Source organism: Athene cunicularia, assembly GCF_003259725.1.
Source record: "Athene cunicularia isolate RWA chromosome 4 unlocalized genomic scaffold, athCun1 chr4_part3, whole genome shotgun sequence".
Classification (NCBI taxonomy): Eukaryota; Metazoa; Chordata; class Aves; order Strigiformes; family Strigidae; genus Athene; species Athene cunicularia.
In genome coordinates, this window is record NW_020799100.1 from 11648585 (window position 1) to 11674726 (window position 26142).

The window sequence follows — 26142 nt, forward strand, 5'->3', positions numbered from 1 at the left end:
AAGAAGGCTGCTTACGGAGCCTGCTTGAGGATCCTGTTTCTCACTTTCTTTGCTGAAATTGCCATGTAGTGATTAGACTTGGACGATTTGCTGTCTTGTTTTTTCTCCAGCTTTACTTTAGTGTGTGGCAGATCACATCAGCTTCTGAGGGTGGAAAGATAGGGTAAAGCCAGCTGGTGGGCTGGGCTGGCTGGGCACAGCCTGTCTCTGACCTTGCTTTGGGGGCAGTCAGCTGGTAGTCCCCTGTTTTGGTCAGTAACGCATATAGATGTCTCTCTCCAACTTGCAAGTATGTGTCCCAAAGTTAACTCTGGACCTCAGTGAAGTATTTCTGTGCCTTGATAGATGACTGTGACACTGAGGCTGGGACTTTGGTCTGGGCCAGGGTGGGAGTGAACAAGTTCGTTACCAGCTGGTGTCTTGGAAGGGCATTGGGAAGTGACCTCCTCCCATTACCTAAGTGAGTCTGCCCCTCTGCACACTTACACTACCCAGAAAGATCAGGAAATACGCACCTCAAATAGCTCATCTCTGCCTAGGGCAGAAATCATAATGTATCTGTCAATGCCTCTTTAACCCTTTGGCTTGTTTGGAGGGCTGCAGCTTTTCCTTGGCTCTCTTCCTAGAGCACACAAGTCCGCATGGCACCTCTCCTCCCGACTCCACTGGGGAGGCATCCTGCAGCACTATTCTGGGACAGTCATGTTTCTGCATGTGACGGAGGGATGAATGGGCCTTTCTGTTCTTCTGGAGACAAAGGGTGGCTCCAGCCCCCTTCAGAGACCCCCAGGAAAATAGTAGTCTTCTTGTACAGGCAGCTAGTGTCCTTGAATCATAATTCAGTTTCAAGGCTGATATTAAGGGTCGCTTAAATTATAGAATGAAGAAACTACTGAATTAAACCATGGTACAATCCAGCAGCAACCAGCAATGCAGCATCATGCAGGCAAGTAACAGCTTCATGGGATCCATTTTTCACAGACTGCCCTTCCATTTTAAAGATGACATGTCCAGTATAATTAATTTGGCTTTTGGCTGCCATTTGTGCTTAACTGATTTCCATACAAGCAGCACAGAAGGTGGCTTGGCAAGACTAGTCCTGTGCGTGGCAAGCTCAGAGGAGCCATAGATCAGAAAAACACTGACTCCTCATTGATATATTGATGAGAAGGAGATTGATACTTTGTCTTCACAGTGCCTTTAAGCCTGGTCAATTGATTTGCAGCCTAGAGTTAAGATCTCATTTTGAAATCAGACATACTTTCCAGTCCTTGAGAGAGCATCTGGATGAGATCCTGCTGAAGACCATCATCTGTCAGCATCTTCTGCTAATGCTTCAATCATATTTGTTGAGAAGAAAGACAGATCTGTGTTGAAACAAAATACCACAGCCTTATCATATCACAAGAAAGAGCACATAGCTTTTGCTTTTACCTTAGTGAGCTGCTGGAAGGATCCACTCTGAAAACTCACCTCTGCAGCTAAACTTTAATGGCTTCTACAATTTATTTTCTATGCAAGAAGCTAAGGTGTGGAAAAATCACTTTTTTGCACTGAGTTTAGCTGTCTTGAGTACCTGATTAATCTCTTTGATTTGTCCAAGGCTCATCCTCTTACATCACTTTGTTCCTCTTAGGGAGACTTTGGATCAGCTAGGGGTCATCAACCTCAACAGCCTTTTGCTCCTTGCTGTTCCTGCTTAACCTATTCCTGTCCATGCAATACTCAAATAGTATCAAGAGAAAGGGCTAATAGGTAAAACCTAAGAAGCATGGATTTCTTAGAGCATAGCAAAGATCTTGTGAATGAGTATAATCAAAAGAGTGCTACTATGATGGAAGAGGTCAGCCCAAGATGAAGTGAATGGCAACCAAGTTTGGGGCTCTTTGTGCACTCTGGGACTGTCTTTGACCAGTAACTTTAGGTCCAGCATTTCCAGTTTGAGATACTCATGTAGTTCTCCAGAGCTCCAAGCTAAAATTGAGTTTGCTCCTGGCTTTTGATTTGCAGCCCTCCTGCTCATCTTGCAGTAAGTCATCCCGGTGCATGGCTTTGCCTAGGAGCTAACTTTTAACTTCTTAAAGCTGCAAAGTAAAGCGAAGTCCCATGGTATTGTGTCACTGCAAGAAATCAGCTTATTGGGGTGATCAGCATATCTTTGTGGTCTGGAGAGAGGCACTGATTAGGACATCCATCCCTCATAGCTTTGCTAACTGTGAGGACATGTTGATGGCTTCCTAGTCAAAGCCACTGGAACAGTAGTATTTAAAGCTCTGATAAAGAAAAATAATCACTTCTGCTTCAAGCACTGAATCACCTGCAGATAAATAAGATAGTTTGGAACTATCCCACAAAGAGTTAGTTGTGCTCTGTTTTTTGTGTGTGATCAGATGAGAGGAGTCAGATCATACAGGTATGGTCATACAGCAGAGAAATGTCTGGAAGAATCATTTAAGTGGCTCATCTTACACCCCCCTTGTATATGGACATGTACACACTCATTTGTCCTCCTGCAAAGTGAATGCAGCTGGTTACCCTGAAATGTATTCAAGCCTGGGCTGGAGGTGACTGTCAGGACCCTTAGGGCACTAATTAGTCTCAATGGTCCTGATCAGCCTCACCTGAGACCTCCACCCCCACCCATAGGCCCCGGAGCCCTATTTCACTTCAGCTCTAGGAATTCAGGTCTCTATCTCAATCCTAGCTCTGCTACTGCTTAGCTATGAGCCATAGCCCGGCCTATGGGCTGACTTAATCTCAAACTGTGCCTTGTCACCATGATCTTACCCAATTATTTTAACTCTTGGTTGAATCTATCTGCCTTAACTGTTCTGCTTTACTCACCTTGCTCAGGTACTGTGGTGAGGCTGGTGAGGCTCTGTCCGGATGGCTGGGGTATCCCCTTAGCTCCCTGTGCTTGGGGGAGATGCTGGTCTTTGTGGTGCCCTGATGATGGGCTGGTGCCCTGTGGTAGAGGTGTGCCTCTAGGAGCAGGGAGGGGGCAGAGGACTTTGTGGCTCCATCAGGGGGTGGGCAAATGGACCTATCTCTATGGGGAGAAGCTACATCCAAGTTTGCTCCTGAGCTCACCTTAAGGAAGGAATAGGAGTCTGCCACAGTGACCATCTCATTGTCTGTTCCAGCTCCTTTGCGTCATCTCTCCTCTCCCCTTTTCTTTGCCCTCCTCTTCTTCTGTGGTGCTCTGGTTGCCTCCCTATGCCCTCCATCTCTCTCTCTGGTCTTGACTCATCTGCTCCTGTGCTTTGCTCTGAAACATATGATGAAATGTTGCGGTGCTCATGGGAAACAACATAATTCAGTCAAGATCACTTTAAGCCTGACTGTAATTCATCCTGCTAATTAGCCAGGGGGCTGTATCTGCTTTTCCCCCTCCTGTATCTCCCGGGGTATGAGTCTGCATCAGCCCAAAGGCAGGGAGTGTGCTGTAGGAAGCAATGTATGTAGAGCATGGATGCCTGGGGAGAGAGGATATTCATGCAGGTGTCAGGTACAGTGTCTCTCCTCTGGGACCTGCATAGGAAAACTTGGAGATCGTCCCTCAGGAATCCAAACAGGTAAAACATTGTGGAGACGAGACTGCTGGGGACATGTATGAACAAATCATTTGGGAATATGCTTCTCTAGGGTTGCAAGTGGGCAAATACCTTTGCTTTTGGGAAGCCTGTTCTCATCTGATTTAAACACTCAGTGTATTTTTGTTTAGTGATCCTCCAGGAAGGCTTGGGTTTAGTTCTGGGGCACTAGGAATGCTGACATTGGAAGCTCAGAAGCTGAATCCCAACATGACATCTTCACTAGTATTATTGAAAAAAAAAAAAAAGTTACGCCTGCATTTCTATTTGTATTCCTTAAATCTTGTTGCCAGAACTTACCTTATCCTGCCTCTTTTGCCTGAGAGGTGTGGAGTCCTGGAGTACAGCTCTGGCATCTTTCCAGGGGCGTTTTTCTGCAGCAAATGTTTTCATTCTTGTCAAGCTCTCTGGTGCTGCTGATCTCTGAACTTTGTCATATCCTTTATGTTCTCCAGGCTGATATTCCCCAGTTTTAACCCCTGGTGCAGCTAGTGTAGCAACAGACAGTACAGAGAGCAAATAATGGTGCCAACACATATCCTGCCCTCTACTCATTTCCTTTCTTATGGGAGTCTGAAGAGATGCCCGATTGGCTTGGGAAGCTTTGAAGCAGTGGGTTGAAAATCCCCACTGCCCCCCTACTGTTGTCAGTGATCCCCACCCCTGACCTGTACCAGTCCAAGAGGAACTACAAGAAGTAATCTTGTGTGGATCCTCCACTACAAAACCTCCAGCAATTCCAGGCTGGATCCCACCAAACTCTGTTGATATGCTCCTTTGCAAAGGTCTAGAAAATAGTAATTGTTTGAGTACTTGCATCTGCCTGTGTGTATGTGTTCGTTTGCAGCCACATCCCTTCCCACCAGTCAGGGTGGGTAAGTGGAGGAATAGGCTTGTTTAAAACATGTGGGGTGCTGGGACTTTTCCTTCCCATTGGAGGAGGGGATGTCTCAGAAAGCATCTCTGCCCTGCAAAGCCAAGTCACTGCAGTTCCCACGAGCCCATGCTGACCCTGCACTTCATGGGTTTTTTTGCTCATAACTTTCTTATCAGCTGGGGCCAAATGAAGTCAAGCTGTCTGGGGATGACAGGGCATTTCCAGCCCCGACTTCTGAGGCATGGGGAGTTTCATGACAGTAGTCACAAGTAGAAAGGGATGCTTGCCAGCTTCTTCTCTTTGAAGGTTGTCCATTATGTCCTAGTGTCAAGTCTGAGGGTGCATGTGTGTATGTGACTTCCTGCTTGTTGTCTGATAAATCAGGGCTTGCAATGAGCAGAAGCCATTTGTCATCTTCAGATGCCTTAGAAGAAGGCTCTGTTTGCAGGCTATCAGAGTTCAGGATAACTGTACTCCTCACGGATGGAGGGAGCTTTTAAGGAAGTCCCAGAAACTGGACATCTCTGTACTCCAAAGGTGTTGCTGAAACCAGTGTGATGGGAGGATGTTGATGCTGACCTTGATGGAAAGCAGACTTGTTTCTCCTGAAAGTCCACAAATCCTAAGGATTCTCAAGAGGCAGAGGGGACACATCTACCAGGCATTAGACTGGTGTTTAAGCCAGCTTGACATTGTCAGTGAGATGCAAAGGGCTGGGAAGTATCCAGCCTTCAGTCTTGCCTTGCAGCTCTGCAGGCAGGGATGTAGTAAAGTGCTGGATAGGAAATTATGTGCGAACTGTATCTTCTCTCTATTACATCTACTAGGGATTTTCTGTTAGAGCCTTTTGAAGATTTGAGTTAACTTGGGTTTTCCAATTTATTTTTTCCCCTCTTGGAAGCCAAAATTGGAACCCTTTGTGGAAGTGTTCTAGGTCTGGTGACAATGCTCTTGTCCCTGTTGGGATTTGTGGTCTCCAGCAAAAGCAAAACTAGTAGCCATGTGCATGTAGCACTCCTCTGGAATGCAGAGCACCCACCTTCAAGTCCTCTGCCAAGCGGCCAGGGGTTTGAACTTGCATCTTCCTGTGGTGAGCCTGGCTCTCTGCTTGGCTTAGTTATCTATATGAAGAGGAAATGTGTTAGTGAGGATGAGAGGCCTATTTGAAACAGCCTGGTGGACAGGTACCCCCAGACCTGGGAGACTGAGGTCCAGATCCACTAGCCCAGGTTGCTCCAAGCCCCGTCCAACCTGGCCTTGAACACTGCCAGGGAGGGGGCAGCCACAGCTTCTCTGGGAAGCATGTTGCAGTGTCTTGCCACCCTCACAGTAAAGAATTTCTTTCTTCTATCTAATCTAAATTTACTGTCTGTCACTGTAAAACCCCTCATCCTATCCCTACAGTTCATGATAAATAGTCCCTTTCTATCTTTCCTGTAGTGCCCTTTAAGTACTGGAAGGCTTCTATAAGGTCTCCCCAGAGCCTTCTCTTCTCCAGAGGGTGCCCCAGCCCCCTGATCATCCTCATGGTCTCCTTGGACCTTCTCCAGCAGGTCTATATCTTTTTTATGTTGGGGGGCCCAGAGCTGGTCAGGTCTCCACTCTTCTGGACAGATGTGGCACTGTGGTCCCTTTAGGGGTTCATAGATTGGTCCATAGCTGGTATGGTGGATAGTTTGGAAATGCGTGTGTGGCACAGGCAGGGTTTGAGCTTCAGCTTCTGAGCTCTTCCAGGCTAGCCAGGTGTGCTTCTGGGACATGAACATGGCTTCACAGCATGGGACAAACAGGAGATGGTGTTGATTGTGTGTGTATGAACTGATATTATACGATAACATATACTAGAGGATTAATTTTTTTAATGTGTGCCTGTATAACCTCTGAAGACTCAGCCTAAATAACTGTGTTTCCTTAATGACTGTGCATTAATCAGGTCTATGGATTCAGAGGTATTTCCTACTGTAGCTCTGTATGTCTTATTCAATGAAACAACAGAATGATGTTTTGCCTGTGAGAAGAGAGCGTCCTGCCAAATTACAACTACCAAAATGCCCTAGCAACCTTGTTGCAAATATCTTACCTGAAAGTGAGAGTGAAATTTAAAATTTTATTTTGCTAACATTCTTTCATCTGGATTTTATATGTCACAAGGTGCATTTTCCTGAGCTGTTTTGGGAAGATCTCCTGTAAACCTACATTGAAAGTACTGATGTTATTAGCTAACAAGCCTGATTAAAGGTAGGCTACTGTGTCTGTCAGAAGAGCTGAAATGTAAATGTTATATTCATTTTCCTTTACCAGCTCTTTGACTGAATTCTAAATATTGTTGGCTTTAAAACTACATTATCATAGATCTTCACAGAACTAAGCAAACTCTCCTGCCGTCTGTAATTGCTATAGCCTTTAAATAGTCCTTTGCTTATTTATGCAGTAACTTTATTAATTTGGTAGAAAATGAAAGTGGATTTGGGTTTTTGTTTAATGTCTGAATGTTGTTTATTATCTTCATATATTTTGGGGGATCTGTTTTATTTAAGTAGTTCAGACTGAGAACTGGAAGATGTTAATATTTTGACTTTCAGGAGCAATCTTCCTGGGGTATTAAAAGTCAGCTGAAGTAAATCCTAGCACTGTCAGTACAGGCATAGATCCAGCCACTTCATGTAAGGCTCATAAAGAATCTGGGGAGATTACTAGATCCTCCTGTGATCTTGCCAGCATTGGAGACTGGCTGATCAGCTGGCACAAATCCTCATCGACTTTGGCAGGACAGCGCCAGCAGAGGAGCGGTGACAGCCACAGTACCCAGAAAATCAGTGGTAACTTTTCTGAACTATTTCCCAGTCTCTCCTACCTTCCATTCTCTCACTCTGCCTTAACAAACCTCTGAGAAAAGTTGGGACAAATAGGTTATTGCTCCTGAAATAATTCCAGATAATTATATAAAGATTAATGGCCTCTTCTTGAAGAGCCACCAATGCAGGCTTCATCTTCTTCAAGTACTGTTGACCTTTCCAGGAAATGGGAATGAGGAAACACAGTGGGAGATGGTTTGGGTAAACAATATATAATTTAGACTCTTTAAAATTACAGGGAGAGCAAGGGTGATATGATTCCCCACATTCAACCCGTACCACCCCCTGACCGCAGCCTGCAGACAGAGTTAGTTGGCTGTTTACCAGTGATAAAGTCAGAAAGAGTAAAATGCAAAATGCTTTGTAGCCAGTGGAAAAATTGGACTAAGTAAGAAGGCAGAGGAAAACACAAGTGTGTATCACCTCCCCTAACATCTGATAGAGGATACTTTCTTCCTATAGTCTGAGCTTTCATTATCCCTGGGAAAGTGAGTAAAAGCCAAAGAGAGGAACTCCAGGCCTTTTTCATTTTGGGCTTTGCTGATAACTTTCAACAACTTGGTAGCCAGCTCAGGGATGAGCCATGAATAACTAGAATTTAATGTAGGTGGTGGCTGACTTACAACTAGCCTGTTCCAGCATGTGCTGGTTTCTAAGTCACCCTTTGAAACTGGACCCTGCTGGAAGAAAAGCAAGTTCATGAATGCCATGAAATTAAATTGAGAAATCTCTGTCCCTGGAAATCCTCACTGCCAAAAGAGGATCTGAACCTCATATTAAGAGGTCTGCACTGTCTGGCACCTCTGGCAGTGACATGGAGGAGGCTTTTTTTTAATGTCTTTGTCAGCAACACAGACAGTGGGTCTGAGTGCACCCTCAGCAAGTTTGTCGATGACACCAGGTTGTGCGGTATGGTCAACACACTGGAGGGAAGGGATGTGCTATCCAGAGGGACCTGAACAGGCTGGAGAGGTGGGCCCATGGAAACCTCATGGAGTTCAACAAGGCCAGGTGCAAGGTCCTACACATGGGTCAGGGCAATCCCAAGGACAAATACAGGCTGGGCAATGCGTGGATTGAGAGGAGCACTGTGGAGAAGGACCTGGGGGTGTTGGTGGATGGAAAACTGACTGTGAGCCAGCAGTGTGCTCTCTCAGCCCAGAAAGCCACCCGTGTCCTGGGCTGCATCAAGATAAGTGTGGCCAGCAGGGCGAGGGAGCTGATTTCTCCCCTCTACTCCACTCTAGTGAGATGCCCCCTGCAGTGCTGTGTCCAGCTCTGGAGCCCCCAACATGAGAAGGACACGGACCTGCTCGAGTGGGTCCAGAGGAGGCCGTGAAGACGATACCTCCCTTATGAGGGCAGGCTGAGAGAGTTGGGGTTGTTCAGCCTGGAGAAGGCTCCAACGAGACCTTACAGCAGCCTTACAGTACTTAAAGGGATTGGAAGGGACTCTATCAGGGGGCATAGAGATAGGATGAGGGGTAACAGTTTTACACTGACAGAGGGTAGATTTATATTAGATACAAGGCAGGAATTCTTCCCTGTGAGGGTGTTGAGACACTGCACAAGCTGCCCAGAGAAGCTGTGGCTGCCCCCTCCCTGGCAGTGTTCAAGGCCAGGTTGGACGGGGCTTGGAGCAACCTGGGCTGGTGGAAGGTGTCCCTGCCCATGGCAGGGGGGTGGAGATAGATGATCTTTAAGGTCCCATCCAACACAAACCTTTCCATGATTTGTATAATACCAGCTGAGTTTTAATGCTCTGCCATCTATGCAGTCACCCCAGAGTGGCAATTAGATTGGGGATGGAAAATGCATTAGGAGCCTTGTGAGGAGATCAACCACCAGCTAGATCATGCTACCAGGATGCCTCTAGCTGATGGTCAGACCCTTGAACATAGGCAGCCCCACACCAGAGTATGTAACAGTCTTCTCTGGACCAGACACTGTGTACTTGAAATTAGTGTCCCCAAAACAGTTGGAGGGAGTTGGTATGAACCTTCTCATTCCCATTAGTAATTACCCTGCTACTGCAAGGTAATCCTGAAATAAGAGGTGGAAATAGCATTTAGTGCACATTCACAAAGCTGTCTTTATAAATTAACTGTTGATTAAAAATCCATTCATCCACAGAAGTAAACATCGCATTCAAACACCCCAATCTCGTTTTCATGCCAACAGCAGACTGCAGTCCTCAGTTCCATTCCTGAACTTAATGCCACTAACTTCCAAGTCCCTTTGATAACCCTGGTAACTATCCTAAATGTTCCACTCATTATGTTTATGAGTGCCTATTCCAACCAGCGTGGCCAGCTTGTGGCTAGTTTCATGCTGGAGGGGATGTGCTGAGAGAGGCAACGTGAAACTTACCCCCAGAGTCTAGGGTGAGTCAAGTGACATAGGCGTACAGAGGGGCTCAGAGAAGGTTTTCATCCTGCTGGAGTGGAGCTGGAATAATACTAATGGGGGAAAGGAAAAAAAAAATATGAAAAAAAAAGGAGTTGCCTTGTAAATTGAAGATGGCCCGGAGACAAAAGCAAGTCATGCATGTTAGGACTGACTGGTTTCATGTGAAGCTTCTCAATAGTGTCTCTGTGTGGAGGAGACACTGTCCCTCTGTGAAGGGCTGCACGTCCCTGTAGAGCTGCTGGGTCACAAGCAGCGCATGTGACTGGAGACTGTCACCCCAGTGTGGGGCCCCACCATGGCCAATACATCTTGATGGTGGAGTTAAGGACAGTGTGTGGGGGGACATCCTGTCTCAGGAAGCCTCTCCCTGCTCCATTAACTCCCCACAAGCAGGGGAGTTAGAGAGGGAAAGGAAATGTATTTTTGGAGGGCTTCATGTTAAAGATGCTCCAAATGTTCCATCTTAGGCTTTTAAAATGTTGTTTTCTGGGAGCTTTGTGGGTTCCTGCACACAGGAGATGTGCAACGTGATTCTTGCTGCTATGGACTGACGAGAAGTCTTTTCTTGTAGACTCTTGTCATCTGTCACCCACAGATCTCCTTTGGGATTTAAGATAGGAAAGCAGCATATGGGCAGTAGTTGATGCCCTCTGTTTAGCTGCTAAACATATGATGATGGGAGGTTCCTTTATGCTGAGATGTCTCCACAAATGCCACCACAGACCCTGAAAATACTCACTTTGCTAGCAGGTAAGACAGCCCTACATGCTCTGTTGACAGTCTGTGGAAGGAAGGACCTGGTTCGGAGAGCTGTGATGCCACACAAGTCTCACCACCCATCTGTAAATAGATCAAAGATGGGGAGAGGAAAGAGCACCAGAGCAGATGAAGGGAAAGTCAAGTGGAAGAAAAGTGTCTTGGTGTTATGATAAAAAACCACAGGAGAAAACATCTCCCACACTGAGCCAGGTAAGAAAGTATGTGGACCTTTCCAGACTCTTTTCTGTCTCCTTCACTGTAAATCACTATCAGTCTTCTCTGATCTTCCTCACCTGCTCTTCCTCACATGTAAGAAATCTTATGCAACAGGGAATCCCAGAACGTATCTAGGCTACCACCTTGCCTCCACTCACAATCAGCTCTACATAACCCACTGTAGGGGTTTGTCCATCTTTTTCTTACAACCCACTGTCCTTAAGGTGTTCTGTCATCCAGAGGGTGCAGCCAAGTCCTTCATAAGCCTTTTCATTTGCAGTTGTTCCTATGGCAGGGTAGAGCCTGCCAAACTTGGGCAAGTAGTTTGTCCTGGAGCAGTTTTCCCCAGAGTAAGAGCCTGCCTCCAGTCAATGGAGAGAGGATGAAGTCTTTGGAGATCTCAGAGGAAGATACTAGATACCCTCTGCATAAGATTAGGCAAAAGTTGACATTAGAGGAACTGAATCCTGCAGCCAGATGTTTGTTCCCCACACTATGCAGTTTGGTACACCTGATGTGTTGTCCCAGTCACAGAAGTGGTGTCAGTACTGACTGAGTAATCCTCCCCAGGAGGTGGGTTAGTCAGAGCTTTCATATCGTGACTCCCTGGGTGTGCCAGCTATTCATGTATATCCCACAGATCTATTTGTCATTAACATCACCTATTTTTAGGTAACTAAGATAAGATCCTAGCCTTGCTTGCTAATTAATGGAGGCTCTGAATCTCCTGGCAATGAATTGCCCTGTAGACACCCCACAGACTCTTGAAGGCTGATTGACCAACAATTTCAGGTGTGCAGAATCAGGTGGTGGAAAGATCTTCTCCCAATAACCCACCTTCCTTGCAGTTGTAGGGGACACTGCCTTAGCCGTGCCTGGTGTGTGCAGTGCTGCAGGATCTTGCTGGTGGAGATGAACCCCCAGTACTTTCCACTTGAGGATGTGAAAGCAAGAGTAGAATAACAATTTGAAATAAACCCCAGGAACCTAATTCACCCTCCTAAACTTTGATGGGACAGTGGCATTGCTCAAAGGGTAAGCTGGGTCCTGCCTGTTTATTTTAAGCTGAAAGCCAAAATGATCATGTTAGTTACTTAAAAGAAAAGTTTGTTTCTGTGTTCTGCTAATTAACAGCCTCTGAGAGGCACCCAGAACCTATCTCTGGGGCCCAGAGTGTTGCAAAAACATGGAAAGGTTAATTGAAGGCAATGGGAAAACAAGAATCCCAGTTTTAACCTTTTTGGTCTGCCCTTGTTATGCTAACAGCATGGTGCCGGCAGATTTAATGACTCCTCATTACCCTGCTACCTAATTAACCTTCTGCCCTGAAACACAGTCTAAAAAAGAGCCTCCCCTGCCCAGGAACCCCTCTGCCAGCAGCCCCCATGGTTACAGGAGACCTCTCCAGCACTACCAGGCTCAAATCCCTGCGTGGCTTCCAAATGATTCCCATTAAAGAGAGAAGGGCAGTGCTTGGTGTGTCTCTACTGGGCTGGCTTTGTGGCAGCTAGCAGTGTTGGCTGCAGGGCAATCTGTTTGCCTATCGCCCCGGATGCTGAGCTGGGAGCTGTGTGGCCTCTAGGGAAATAGCTGACACCAGGCTGCCACTGGAACAGGCAAAACTCCAAATTGTCATGGTAAGGATGATCATGCCATAGGTAAGGGCTGGATGAGGCTCAGAGAGATGGGCTAGAGAGGGCAGAAATCTGGAGACCTGCTGTCCTGCCCTAACAGGGGTAGTGTCTGCTCTTCCTGGCAGTGGCCCTCTCTGCTGGCAGCGGTAGCAGCTATCACTCCAGGTGCCTGGCGTTGTCTTGTACAGTAACAGGCAGCTGCCAGTTGTCCTGGTTAATGGAGAAAAAAAATGTCACCTGTTGCTTTTGCTGGATCAGCTTTTGTTTCCCTTCTTACCTCAAATGTTTCTTGACTGCCTCCTTGATTTCACCTCCTTGATGCCTACTGCTGGGCTTTGGGTTTGCAAGCATCAGTTTCTCATCCAGCTCACACCTTCAGGAATCAAACCTATAGCCACAATTATATGGAGTACAATAAAGTTAATTTGCATGCTCCATGAAATGACTTGCTGTCAGTCAGTTTTTCAGACACTAGCATATTCGCTGTGGCCACAAGTAGCATCCAATCTGTAATCAGAAATTTGTGGGGTGTTAATACAACCTCCTGCCACTCCTGCTGTGTGGGACCAGGGAGGAGATCCAGCCTCAGTATGAGGTGATTATTCCACAGGGTGTTTTCTATGGGAGCCACATTGCAGTCAGAAAGGTCTCTGGTATCTGTTTTCCCATGACAGTCAAGGTGATGACAAACAAGCGCAGACTGCACGGGCTTTGCAAATTGTGGGCAAGGTGTAGAGACCCACACTTCCAACAGAGCTGTTGAGAGCTGCCATTGCTTGGTGGTGTCTGGCCTTCCTCTGAGGGGTGAAGATTATGTCACCTGTGAGAAAGCTGAGCCACCAAACATGAGACCAGTCAGTGTCTTTTTGGCTTTTGTTACAGGAACTACAGGGGTTGGGGTTTTTTGGTATCCCATCCCAGGGCAAGTCAATGAGTGCTAAGGATGGATAGACAGCATACGACACTGCGACCATAGTCTCCGACAAGACTGTTGAACACCTTGTTTCACGTTAGCTCTCCTTCGAGGGGGAAAATATGGGCAGGAGCAGAAACATCTCAGTGGGCCACAGCCATGTGATGGGAGAAAAATGCAGAAGCCAAAACTCAAGTGAGATAATGTCACCCCAAGCCCTCCTTGAAAGTGCAATGGTCTGCAAGGCTTATCTCAGCTTTATTGGCAGTACATGAGTCTTCTTTTAATGTGTCAGTGAACTGCAGAGAAGAAAGGACTTTTTAGAATTCATTCTCCAGAACATTTGCCCAGAGTTTTACTTCTTTCCAAGCTGCTGGTTTGCTCATATCCTGCCTGTCTGTTTGGAGAGATATGGGGTCATTGGCACAGACTGACCCGGACTGCTGTAAGTCCCAGTGTCTGTATGGTAAGTTCATGTGTGTGTTTGTTGGACTGGGACAGAACCCACACGCAGGGTGCATGAGAAGGGTGGTGCAACAACTCCGTGTGCCTTTCTTATCTCTACCTTCCTGGAAACTATTGATGTTTTTGCTACCAAACAATGAGAAAATGACTCCCAGGGCCAACTACTTGGGATGTGGAGAGGTGGTGGCAACGGCATCAAACTAAATGGGTCCTGGCACACTGCACTTGAACATGAGCTAGTGGGGTCCCAGCCCCACATACCCCTGCTTCCTTCCCATGTACTCTGGGGGCAGGAGAGGACACTGGTAGGAGTGTGCAGGACAGCACAGTTTCTGATGATGCTTTTTTGATATCCTGACATAGCTTAGTTGTCTTTCATGTCCAGCAAGCTATGAGTGCTCGGCCTTTGCCATCATGCTTGTATCTCTCTAACTTATGGCTGTGATACCATAGCATCAGGAGGTGCTGTACTGGGAGTGCTGGTCTGTGTCAGGTGCAATGCTGTGATGGCATGTGACAGCCCTGCTGTGGTATAAGAAACGGCTCTGTTCTCAGCATGATCCTTTATGTCTGAGCATCCTCTGGAAATGGTGGAGTCCTTTTGTCCTCAGCTCTGCAGGTGATGGTTCACTGGAGCGCTGCCTACCATGACTGCCTTTGAGGGGATGGAGGACCATGTCCACCTGAGGACTGGAAGCTCCTGGTAAGGTCACACTGGGAGACACCATGCTGGGCTGAAGTCCTTTGGCTTTGGCTTCTCTCAAAGCTGATCTGCAAAGGCTAAGCACAATCTGTGTACGACTCAAAAGCTGCTTGTCTATCCTATGAAACCACTGTGTTTGTTAGTTAAACAAGGAGGATACAGGAGTTTCTAACAACCATCTGGCTTTGTCTTTCAGGGAGGTGGGTGCAGAGTCCATCCCCACACATCCACAGCGTTTTGTATGCAACTTTTGCCCATTTTTCCCCCTTCTATTAGGCAGTCTGAATTTTTCTTGTACTCCCATCAAGGAGACACGTCTAAGTCCTGACTGCAATTTGTTGCCTTTGCCCTGGAGTCTGCCTTAGGTGAGATGAATCACATCCCTTCATTTCTGTTTGAGTGCAGAGAGAGTTCCTTGAACTCCAGACCAAGACCAGGCATGACCAAAGGGGGATGCAGGGAAAGAAATGTTGCAGGTTTTGTTACCAAAACCAGAGCAGGTGCTGGGCAGGGTCTCCAAAGAGAAGAGACAGTCCTAGCCCTGTCCCCTGACACAGACTGATGGACTGTAGCATTTGTGTTTCCAGGCAAAACAAAGCTAAACAGAAAGTTTTGAATGCAAATTCCCTTTGCTATTGGATCTCTCAAAGTTTAAAGATGCTTCAGATGCTGGGATGAATCCATGGTCTTTTCTATGCTCCAGAGCTGCAGACTTTAGCTGAGCCTATACTACCAAATTGTGGTGCTGATGAATATTTCTAGGTGCCAGAAGGCAACTGTTTGGCCTGTTATGTTGATTAAATTGTCCTTGGCCTAGTTTAAGCCCCGGTCAAGTAGCAGTGTCCAAACAATTGCTGAGTGTACTTTGTGAGCTGGTGGGGGTCTGGGAGTGTCTCAACATGCAGCTTAGATACAGACCTTGCTGTGAAGATGGTCTGGCTGTATCGATCAGGCCATGCCACTTCTCAGGGCTGGGAAAAAAGTCCCAGATACCAGACTTTTATTGTATGTGTCCAAACTTTGCTAGCACGTGTGGCAGCTGGGACTAGGAATGAGAGCATCTTTAGATCCTCTCTGTGGATGAGGCATTCTGGAGTCTTTACACCTGCCAGTGGCTGCTGCTCCAAAGTGACAGAGCTGCTTGGTTCAGGCATGGTGTCCCCTGTGTGGGCATTTTAAGAAGCTGAGACTGGCTGCTGCTGTTGCCTGGTGTCATCTGGGCAGCTGCACCACTTTGGGCACCTCTGCTGGGAGACCACCAGTTTGCTGGCAAAGACACCTTGTACCTATGTCCTTGGCAGGACAGTGTGGCCAGGACACAGGGCTGAATATTGTGCCTTGTAGACCCAGTCTCAACCTGAAGGACAGTAGGTCTGGAGGGTGTGCAGTGATGGATGGGGTCCCTGAGGGACAAGCTGCTGTGCCAGGAGTACCAGGAGCTAAGCCGAAGTGGAGCACATGGGAAGACTCCTCCTCTCCCTTTCCCATGAAGCTGGAAGAGCTGCTCTGTGATTCCATGGTGGGAACTGGAGTGACAGCTCTGCAAGGAGCCCTTCACTCCCTCTCAGGAAGTGTGATGCTGCCAGAGCTAATTTGAGACAACTGCTGCTTGTTTTGGCCCTGACTTGACTGCTTTGGTCATCACTTTGCACAGGTAGTTATTTTTGGTCTTGCCAGGAATTGACTTCCCAAAGGGGAATATTATGTAGGAGGGAAAGAAGACCTGACTTCATGTTCCTGAGCCCAAAAGGAGATTGCTGGGTGCTTCTTGGCTGTTCCCAGGGACAGTGTTGACCAGCAGCATGGGTGGGAGGAGGTGGAGAGCCATGAGGCATTGGGGCAGCAGGAGCAGAGTCTCACTTGCTGGTGACCTCTGTAGTCCCTTGGTTGGGAAAAATGGGCTGGACTTAGCCCACTGGGGCTCCCCTGAAGCCCTGACTCTAGGGCTTGCTCAGGAAGGGGCTGATTGCCTTCCTGGTGCCCTCAAGTGATGCTTGTCTGCTTCCTACTTGTGGTGGCACCAGAGCTTAAAGCAAAGGGGTCTGAGGTGTGATGAAGGTGAAACCCCAGAACCTGCTGGTGTGAAGGGGTGAGAAAACAGCTGTCTCATCACTGTGCGATTTCTCAGGAGGAAAAATTAGGTCAGACAGCTTCATTTTTGCTACCAACCTCTTTCCTTGGCTCTTGCTGTCTTACCCACACTTATCACATGTAATATCCCAACCATATGGAGCTGTCTTTGAGTGGGCAGAGCTCACTAAGCTCCATATCTTAGCACTGGTGTTGCCACTGTCCTTCCTGTCCTGGTCTTGGGGACCTTCAGACCAGGGTCCCTCTGTGGTGAAGAACGCTGCCTTTGTGTGGTCTGGGTAGTGGCAGCCTATCTCCAGACTCTACTGCTCCTCAGAGAAAAGAGCCACCTCTAGTAGTGGGTGAATAAAACCCTCCAGTGATCTGCCCTCTTGTCTGCTGAGGCCAGATCATACCGTGAGCTGTTGAGCAGTGTCCCAGGAACCCAAAGATATCTGAGCAGTGAGCACTTCCCCAGTCCCTGAGGGGGAGGGCTGACGGAGGAAGAAAACCAGCTGCTAATTGCACAGTTAATCACAGATGCTAATTAACATCTCCCTTCTTGATCAGGCCATGGCTACCATTGTGGCTGGAGAGGGCTGGAGGGAAGCCATGCTGTGATACAGCAAATGCACAGTGCTTGCAGCCCTATGTGCAAGTGGAAGGGGATGTTGCTTCTTCATAGCTGCTGTAACATCTTGACCCTGCAGCTCTCCAGGACAGTGGGAGATGTCAGAACTTACTGAAATTAAAGAGAAAATGCATGGGCTTCAGGGGAAATCTGTTTGGGTTGAGACAGAACATGGTGATTTTTCCCAAGTTAGGGAGCTAGAAGGCAAAAATTAAGTCAAAACTGGTTTGGTTCAACTTGATTAAACATGAAGGCTTTAAAAAGAGCTTTTGGTATACATCAGTGTTTGACCGCCTAACAGCAAGTCATCCCCTGCTCCCTTTAACTATCTCAAATGAGTCCAAGAAAGACTGTGAAGAAGCAGCCTTTTCCAGAGGCACCCATCACTTAGACTCTGGCTGTTGGTGTGCAGGTCGCAGCATCGGCTTCACTGGGGTCTGCTCCTTCCTCAGCAGGAAGGGCCATGGCAGATAGACAGGTCTCCTGGGCTTTCCTTCTGGCTCCAAATGATGAAGACTGCTCTAAGAAACCCCTTACAGCTCCTAGGAAATGTCCAAGAGCTGTAAAACCTGAAGGTATCATTCCTCCTACTACATGGAGCTGCCAAGAGATGGAAATGGGTATGAATGTTAACATGCCATTTCTAGGAAGACAGTCAGTATTTGTAGGCTTTTAATTTATTTCTTCAAAGATGTTTCCAAGCAAGGAAAAAGCTCAACTCCAGTCCAAGACTAACAGGGCTAGGGTTTGAAAATCCAGTGAGAATTCTTGTTCAGAATTAAATGCTTTTTTTTTCCACCCTAAGCAAGGTGTAGTGGACCTCAAACATGGTGTCAAGATAACAAAGTACAAGGACTGGGTAAATGGACCATCTGTTGGTGTGAAAGAAAATGTGACTAGAGACAGCTGACTGCCCTGGGCAGGTGAGAAGGTTTCTTCTGGGTGTTGAGAAAGTCCTTGCTCCAGCCATGTGTGTTCATTGCATAGTGGTTCTGCTGAGCTCTGAGCTTTGGAATTTTCCAGCTGCTGCAGCTGGCCTGTGAATTGCTACAGCATGAAACACTCACTTCAAGAGTTTATGGAGGTCATGCAGCTCCAGGGATGGGGATGCAGGGTCTTTCCAGAGCTTTTGGTTGGTCTCCTGGATCCTAGCAGGGGTGATCTCCAGCTGGGGGTGGCTCCAAGCAAAGGACGGGGACAAGCCCTTGTCCCCATTAGTTCTGGGCTGTATGTGCTGCTCCTTGCTGGCTGTCATTGCCTGTGAACTGTTTTAGTGGCCATGTGGGGTGTTTCCTGGGGGTTGCTGCCCCCTGAAATCATCCAAGAGAGAAGGGAAGCTCTCACCCAGCAGGAGGGAAGGAGATCTTGGACTCAAAGAGGTCTCCTTCATAGCCTGTTCCCTTAACAGGAGTGTTAGTGAGATGAAAGCATCCTGACTGCAGGGCTATCTAGGGAAGGGTTAGGGATATTGCACATCTGCCTTGCAGGGCCAGATGTCTGGGCTGCCTGGTCTGAAAGCCACGTTTGTGAACAACAAGAGTGCTGTTGTGTGTCAGAAGCAGTGCGGGTCCCCATGGGATGGCAAAGCTCTCCCCATGGGCTGCCCCTGGCTCTGGTGATGAGGAAATCTTCCTTAGCCAAGCATGTGGGACTGAGCAGAGCTGGACATCTCCTCTGGGCACTCCGACTGACTTCCCCAAGACTCCCTTCAGTATTACCAGGGTGGAGCAACTGGACCACTGAGTTACAAACCTAAATGGTAGCTTGGAGTAACTATGATGGGAGGCCCTGCTCTGCACCGGTGCTGATTGCTGGGACCCTGACGTAGGTCCCCAGACCGAGAAGGTCTGCAATCCTGCGTGCTACCAAAGCACTGGGAGACAACACAACTCTTCCAGCATGTGCTCTTCAGTTGCCTGTGTCTGGCAGGGCCCTGGGCTGCTGCCTGCACTCCAGCCTCAGGGCAAGGGGCTGGTGTTGGCCAGAAGATGGTGCTGGTAGGAAAGTGATTAAAGATTTTGCTCCACTCCACTTCTGCCGGTAGAGGAGAGTTTAGGGTTGGTTTTGTTTTTTTTTTTCCTTCCCTTTCTCCTTTCTATAAGAAACACTGTAAAAATAACTCAGCATGTTTAATGGCCTCAGATCTACCATGCAGGGCCCACAGAGTTATTTATTACATCCAGCAGGTTAGTGAGAGCTAAACTGCAGTAACTTGAAACCTGTGAGGCGAAGGATGCTTCTGGGTAGAGGATTCTCCGGGCAACTAATGGAAGCATAACCCTGATTGATAATGGTTTTAGGCTTATTTATTTTTCCCCAGGATCCTTCTCATGCAGCCTTCTGAATGGTTGGGCCAGGCCAGGCTGCCCCACTGTGGGGTAATTCTGGGGATTCCCCAAAAAGTAGCAAATGGTGTGGGGGGATACCACACTGGGAAAGGTGGAGGTGTCTCCCTTGCAGAGGCATGAAAATGAAGGAATTGTTTCTTTCTGCTGCAGCTTTGGGGATGCCTGCATTGCACTGTCCTTCTGGGGACAAACTGCCTCTGTGACAGACTGTGGAACTGCACTGGCATCTCTGATCCCTCCGCTTGCTGCTGCTCATGCTGTGGCTACTCTCCAACTCTCCTGTCCACTATGTCTGGCAGTGCCTGCCGGGACCCCAGCTTCTGGTGTAGGGGGATAACTTACTCCTATGCCAAGATAAGAAGCAGCAAAGCCAACAGCTATCACAGTGCTGGCTCCTTTCACTCTCCCACCTATGCACCTATGTGGGCTTGCCAGGAGCCTGAGGTGGTGGCAATTCCTTATGACCTTGAGCAATAGGGCTGCAGTGGCTGAGCCTACAATACTGCTGACCTTTGGAGATACGCTTCTGAAAGCTGTTTGGGATGAAAACAGCACCCTTTCCTGCTTACCCCTACCAGGTGCCAGTGCACAGTCCTTAACCCTGCTGCAGATGGGACATGTTTCTCACTGTCAAAGTCCTTGCAAGATCCAAACAGTTGTATTCATAGCAAAGGAGCAGAGCTCTGCTTTAGTCCAAGAACTGTGTTGCTCTATCGCATCCTCAGCCCTCTAGCAGTGTTTACATGAATAACTAGCGGCCCCTGTCAAAAGCAGAGATTGCTGCATTTGGAACTGCATGTTGAGAGCTGCTGTGCAGGAGCTGATTGCTATGCTGGGCTTATTATTCCAGTCTTCCAAGCTGGGACAATTTAAATGAGAGATTTCCAGAAAGTTAAGAGTGAGACTTTCAGTTCGCTGGATCATGTGGCTGAATCCCACTACCAGGAGGAAGCTGCTGTAGGAATCATGCTCAAGTGCTAACCAGGGATGAAAGAGCCTCTATCAGTGAGTGCGATGGTGGACCAGGGACTTGCCACTGAGCAAATTACTTCTGCCTCCTAGTGGGTACAGAAGCTTTTCCTTTCCACAAGGAGAAAGGAGTCAGCGGAAGTGGTAGAAGCACCCTGTGTCCTTCATGCCCTGGGCACTCCTGTGCTCCAAACTGAGGAAGGAGTGTGCTTGGGACTGACACTCAGATCTGCCCCAGGGCCTTGGAGAGGTTGCCTTGAGGCTCCATGTCTCTAGCTTCCAACCTGCAAACCAGAGTGGTGATGCTCTGTTTCTGGACCACCCAACTTGCGTGTGATCAGGCAACCCCATGCACAGTGAGCCCTGATCTCTGGGGCCAGAAGGTGTTGCTCTAACTCCAGAAAGGGAGAGGGGAACCAGTACACAGTCTGGGTGCTCATGCTGGCAGTGAAAGGGCCTTTCCAGTGTTGCCTGTCCCTTGCCATCCCTCCCTTCAGGCGAGGCTACTGGGGGTCATGCAGAAGGACCACAGCTGAGCCCCACTTGTGGGGTCTGGAGTTGGCTGCAGTGACAGCCCAGCAACGACCACAGCTTGATCCTGAAGGTGAAAGGCTAAACTGAGCCTAATCTGGTTTATATTTCCTGCACATCGAAGAACCCCAATTCACAGAAAGGCAAAGGACTTCTTCCCTGCCTGAGTAATGCCAGTGTTTGGGGCTCTGCCCTTTGAATGCTTGGGTGCACCCACAAACCCAGAGGGAAGAGGGAGTGCAGCGGGCTAACGGAGCCTGACTCTTCTGCAAGGGTGTTATGGGATAGGAGGGGAATGGGCTGGAATTTATTCTGAGCTCACCAGAGAATTAAATCATTATCTTCCAGGACGAGGATTTATGGTTATGGCTTTCAAAGCCCACAGCACATGTCAGGTGAGTGGGTGGGAGCTGGTCCCAGGTGCTGTGCCGCATCAAGGGGAGCTGGTAGAGAGGAGATTGTCCTTACATGTGTCTCAGGGGCAGAGGCTCCTACAGGACCATTGTCCCTTCTGGAGGGGGGATACTCAGTTTGGACATCCTTTCAACTGCAAACTGTCTCCACTGGGAACCCCGGGCCTATTATAGACTGATTAAATATTAAAACAATTCATTTTGTACTTAAACTGTTCCGAAGGCTCCTGCTGATGATGACTTTGAAGTCTGCGGCGAAAGGGTTTGCTCTCATTTTCTTCCCGGCCCCCACCCCACATCCCCTCCATCCACACCTTTCCCCAGGCAGGAAGGGAAGGGTGAGCCATGGTCCAGTCTGGCTCCCCCAGCACCAGAGGCTGGGGTCTTGCTTGAGATGGTAGAGGATGTTTTGCTCTGTGTGTGTGAGTTTGGATGACCCTCAGCTACAGGGCATCCTGCCCCCCAGGTTTGTGGGGTGCTGTGGGTGGTAGCACACATGCTGCATGGAGCAACGCCCACCTGCAAAGTGCGTGGCAAGGCGGGGGGGCGTAGATGCAGCCTGGGAAGGCAGGATGGTATGTTGTGAGTCTCTTCCACCAGGTACTCCTCAACCAAAATAGCTGGCTCTGCACCAAAGGAACTGGGGATGGAGATGTGTGGGAGGCACCCAGCCAGCAGAGGTGTCCATGACAGGGACAGAGCTGGCCAATTTGGGTGAGCTCAGGGACTGTCCATCTCTGCATTGAGATTTGCCTGGAGCCAACCTGCTATTTCTCCTTCCTGTTCACAGTGTCTCAGCAGCAAGGTTTCTGTGCAGGCTCTGTCATCCTGGGCATGACCTGGAAAGAGCAAGAGGATCTGGATCCTAGCCCAGGTCCTGGCATCTTACAACCCTGTGCCTCAGCATCTCAGCTGCCACAGCAGGAAGGGGAGGACAACTGGGAGATCTTACTCAGGGTCTGCTGGGGGTAAGGTCTAAAGCAGGACCCCACCCCTGGAAGGATGCTTGAGCACCTGGAGAGCTCAGGGTTTAAATTCCAAGCTGCACCCTGCCTGTTTGTTTGCCTGGTCCTAGCTCAGAGGCCAGATCACAGAAGTGCAGGAGGACCTGAAGCTCCTCTACTGATGCAGATGAAGGAAAAGGTGAGTGGCAAATATTTTGTCTCTCCAGCTGGATCTGGCTTCCTTCCCCCTTTCCTCCCCCTTCTCCAGCCCCATCTTTTACATCTGTTGTATGTGAAATCCAGCAAACTCTCAGCAGAGCTCATTACTCACAGCCCATTGCTCTGAAGAGGGCTGAAAGGTCCTGCACGTAATGATTTGGAGGTGATTTGTATTTAAGACGCTTGGCTTTCAGATGCTGGGGGGGGAGGGGAAATTAAATAATTGAAGGCTAGTGGGGAAGGGAAGGAGAGAGTCCTGGATAGAGGGAGAGGGCAAGAGTTTCTCATGATCCAGAAGTATTTCAGTTCACTTGCACTGGTTGCACAGATGCAGACTTAAAAACCAAACTCAAGGAAAATTTTTCTCATGTCCATGCAGGATCAGAGCATGCCCCAGGGAAGGGGGCCAGGGGTGGGCTGAAATGGATGTACCAAGAGGCTTCTCTGCGGATGGCTGATGCTCAGCACAGCTAACCAACAAGGGAAAAAGATCTGGCCCAGGTAGGACAGGGGATCCTCTGCCCTCTGGCACTAACATCTTAGTGGGCCATCATTGCCTTAGCCACACCAGACTGCTCTTCACTCCTCTCCAATCTCTGCCTTTCCCTCTTGCCACCTCCCCCAGCTCTCTGCTTCTAGCATGCTTTAAAACAGTTTTAAAGCCAGTGCTTCAGCCCTGGTCCAAATTTTCAGGAAATCTTGCAGGCAGCATCTGCCAACCGGTAAACTCACTCCACAGCAGCAATCGACAAGGCAAAAGGGTGAGCAAGGCTGGAGCCCACAGTGCTGTCTATGAGCCTGTGCAGGACAGAGTCGGTGGCCCAGAGCCACACAAAGAGCATGGCTTGCTGATGAAAACTTGCAGTAAGAGCCTCACAGAGTGTTTCTCAAGACCTCAAAGCAAAAGGAGACCCTATGGGGGCAAGATCTGTTTGGTGGGTGGGGAAACTGAGGCACAAGGGGTAGAAATGAATTGCCTGGATAAAGGGCAGGTGGTCTGAATGTTACTTGCCTGAAAGATCAGCAAACTGGGATGCAGAGCTTAGGCTTGGTCTAATCCAATGCTCTTCCACTTTCATACACCAAAGCTTCTCTCAGTCTATTTCCTTCCGGTTTTTGATCAAATTGCCAAAAAAATCTACTGGTCTGGTCTTGTTCTACCTAAAAATAAGTGCAACTGAACACTGCAGATTTGTGGCAGGAAACAAGCCACCTGCTGACTGTTCATGCTTCCCTTTTTCTAGCTGGGTGCCAGACCCTAGGTGCCCCCAGCGATGCTGGGTGTGAGGAGAATTTGACACCAGCCTTTGACTTCTGGAAACCAGCATGTGCACACAGAGTCCCTTCTGCACTTGAACTCTAAGCTTCATTACCAAAGCCTGTTTTTAACCTTGACCCAAACTTTCACCTTGCTGCAAATGCATGGAGGAACCTGTTCCCCAGTCCAGGAAACCCTCAGATACTGATATCCTTCCCAACGCCCTAACGAGCTCGCAGCAATCCTCCAGTCCCTGAGGAGTGCAGATGGCCCATTAGTCAATGCATTAGGGCTGGGCAGGCGACTTTATTCAGACTGGTCAGCCTAAAATCTAAGAATCAGGTCAGATTAGGCTGCCTGATCTGAAACTAATGAGTTGGGCCATGGCCTGGGGAATGAAAGTCAAAAATCAATAGCCTGGGAAGATCTGATGCTTTTCCCTGTGCTGTTCATGTATTTACTAACTCTGTGCAGAGAGAGAAGTTTTAGCAACCTCCCCTAAAGTCTGGTGTTTAACTCTTGTGTATTCTCTCCCCCAGCTCAGTTTTCTCTTCAGTGCAGTGTGCATCCTCCCAGAGCATCACATTTCTCCCGAAAAAGGCATGCTGTGGAGGTATGTGCCTGGCTCTCATGTAAATAGCTAAGCCTAAGAAAATTAGGTTTTCTTAATCTAGTGCCAGCTCAAACAGGAACCAAGTTCCCATTGTCCCAAAATTTCCTTCTAGGTTAAAGTGACTGGGAGGGCAAAGTGCTGGGGAAGGTAATAACTCCCTAATGTTAAAGGCACCGGTATTGAGTCTCAGCACCCGAATACCTTTCCTTCAAGGGTCTTGGGAAAAACCCTTTTCTATTGATTTTTGGGGCGAGGACAAACAGCACTTTTGTTCTCCCTACCCCCACTCTGCTCTAAAGCACGTCTGCGGCTAGAGCCAGCTCTGCAGCTGGTGCCCTCTGCTCTGCTGGGGACTCGCAGCCGGCTCTGCCCAAAGCAGCTCGGCGGGAGGCGTCCGGCCGTCCCTCCTTCACCGTGCCCAGCAGCCGGAGCAGATGGCTGGGGCTGGGGGTAACTGCCCACCCCTGCAAGCACAGGGAGAGCAGGGCTTTCTCTTCTGAAGCTGTGATTAAAAGCACTCAAGTGATGGTCTGTGGGCTGCGGGAGGGCTGTTGCTCCCAGGGATCTCTTGAGCTCAACTGGGGAATTATATGGTGAGATGTAGGTGCAGCATTTCCTACCACTGCAAGCACTGCCGTGGGGCTCACAGCTAGAACTGCACCCTGGGCATTTCATGGAATCACAGAATGGTTTGTGTTGGAAAGGACTTTAAAGACCAACTAATTCCACCCCCCCTGCCACGGGCAGGGACACCTTCCACCAGCCCAGGTTGCTCCAAGCCCCGTCCAACCTGGCCTTGAACCCTGCCAGGGAGGGGGCAGCCACAGCTGCTCTGGGCAACCTGTGCCAGGGCCTCAGCACCCTCACAGGGAAGAATTTCTTCCTTATATCTAATCTAAATCGGCCCTCTTTCAATGTAAAACCGTTACCCCTCATTCTATCCCTACACCCTCGATAAAGATCCCTCCCCATCTTTCCTGTAGGCCTCCTTTAAGTTCTGAAAGGCCGCTCTAAGCTCTCCCCGAAGCCTTCTCTTCTCTAAGCTGAACAACCCCAGCTCTCTCAGCCTGTCCTCACAGGGGAGATTCTTCAACTCCCCAGTCATCTTTGCAGCCTCCTCTGGACCCACTCGAGCAAGTCCATGTCCTTATGTTGGAGGCCCCAGAGCTGGACACAGCACTGAAGGGGGTGTCTCACGAGAGCAGAGTAGAGGGGAGAAATCCCCTCCCTTGACCTGCTGGCCACACTGCTCTTGATGCAGCCCAGGACACGGGTGGCTTTCTGGGCTGCAAGCACACATTGCTGGCTCATAGTTTTCTACCCAGGAACACCCGCAGGTCCTTTTCCACAGGGCTGCTCTCAATCCACTCATCACTCAGACTGTATTTGTGCTTGGGATTGCCCTGACCCATGTGCAGTTGACCTTGCACTTGGCCTTGTTGAACTTCATGAGGTTTCCATGGGCCCACCTCTCCAGCCTGTTCAGGTCTCTCTGGACAGCACATCCCTCCAGCATGTAGACCAATTTGTACAGGATGCTCAAGCCCTCTCCTGTGGACTGGCAGCTTGGGAGGTGGTATCTCTGCTTTAGGAAGAGGGGAGAAAATGGGTTCCTGTCCCCAGGCTCTACCACAGCAGCACAAGGGGGTCATACAGCTCAAAACTGACCATTGGTAGCCCTGCAGCCACCTCACTGAGAAGGTGCTGGAGAATAGGAAGGGC

The 26142-nt window shown here is 48.7% G+C and overlaps 1 long non-coding RNA gene across 4 annotated transcripts in view; it reads left to right on the plus strand.

Annotated features, from left to right (window-relative positions):
• LOC113479931 overlaps positions 1-26142 on the plus strand; it is a 66790-nt gene that overhangs the window by 20447 nt on the left and 20201 nt on the right. For all 4 annotated transcript variants that reach the window (XR_003398381.1, XR_003398383.1, XR_003398380.1 and 1 more), the window contains one exon: positions 22177-22529. This is a non-coding gene — a long non-coding RNA (uncharacterized LOC113479931). The remainder of the gene's footprint in view (positions 1-22176; positions 22530-26142) is intronic.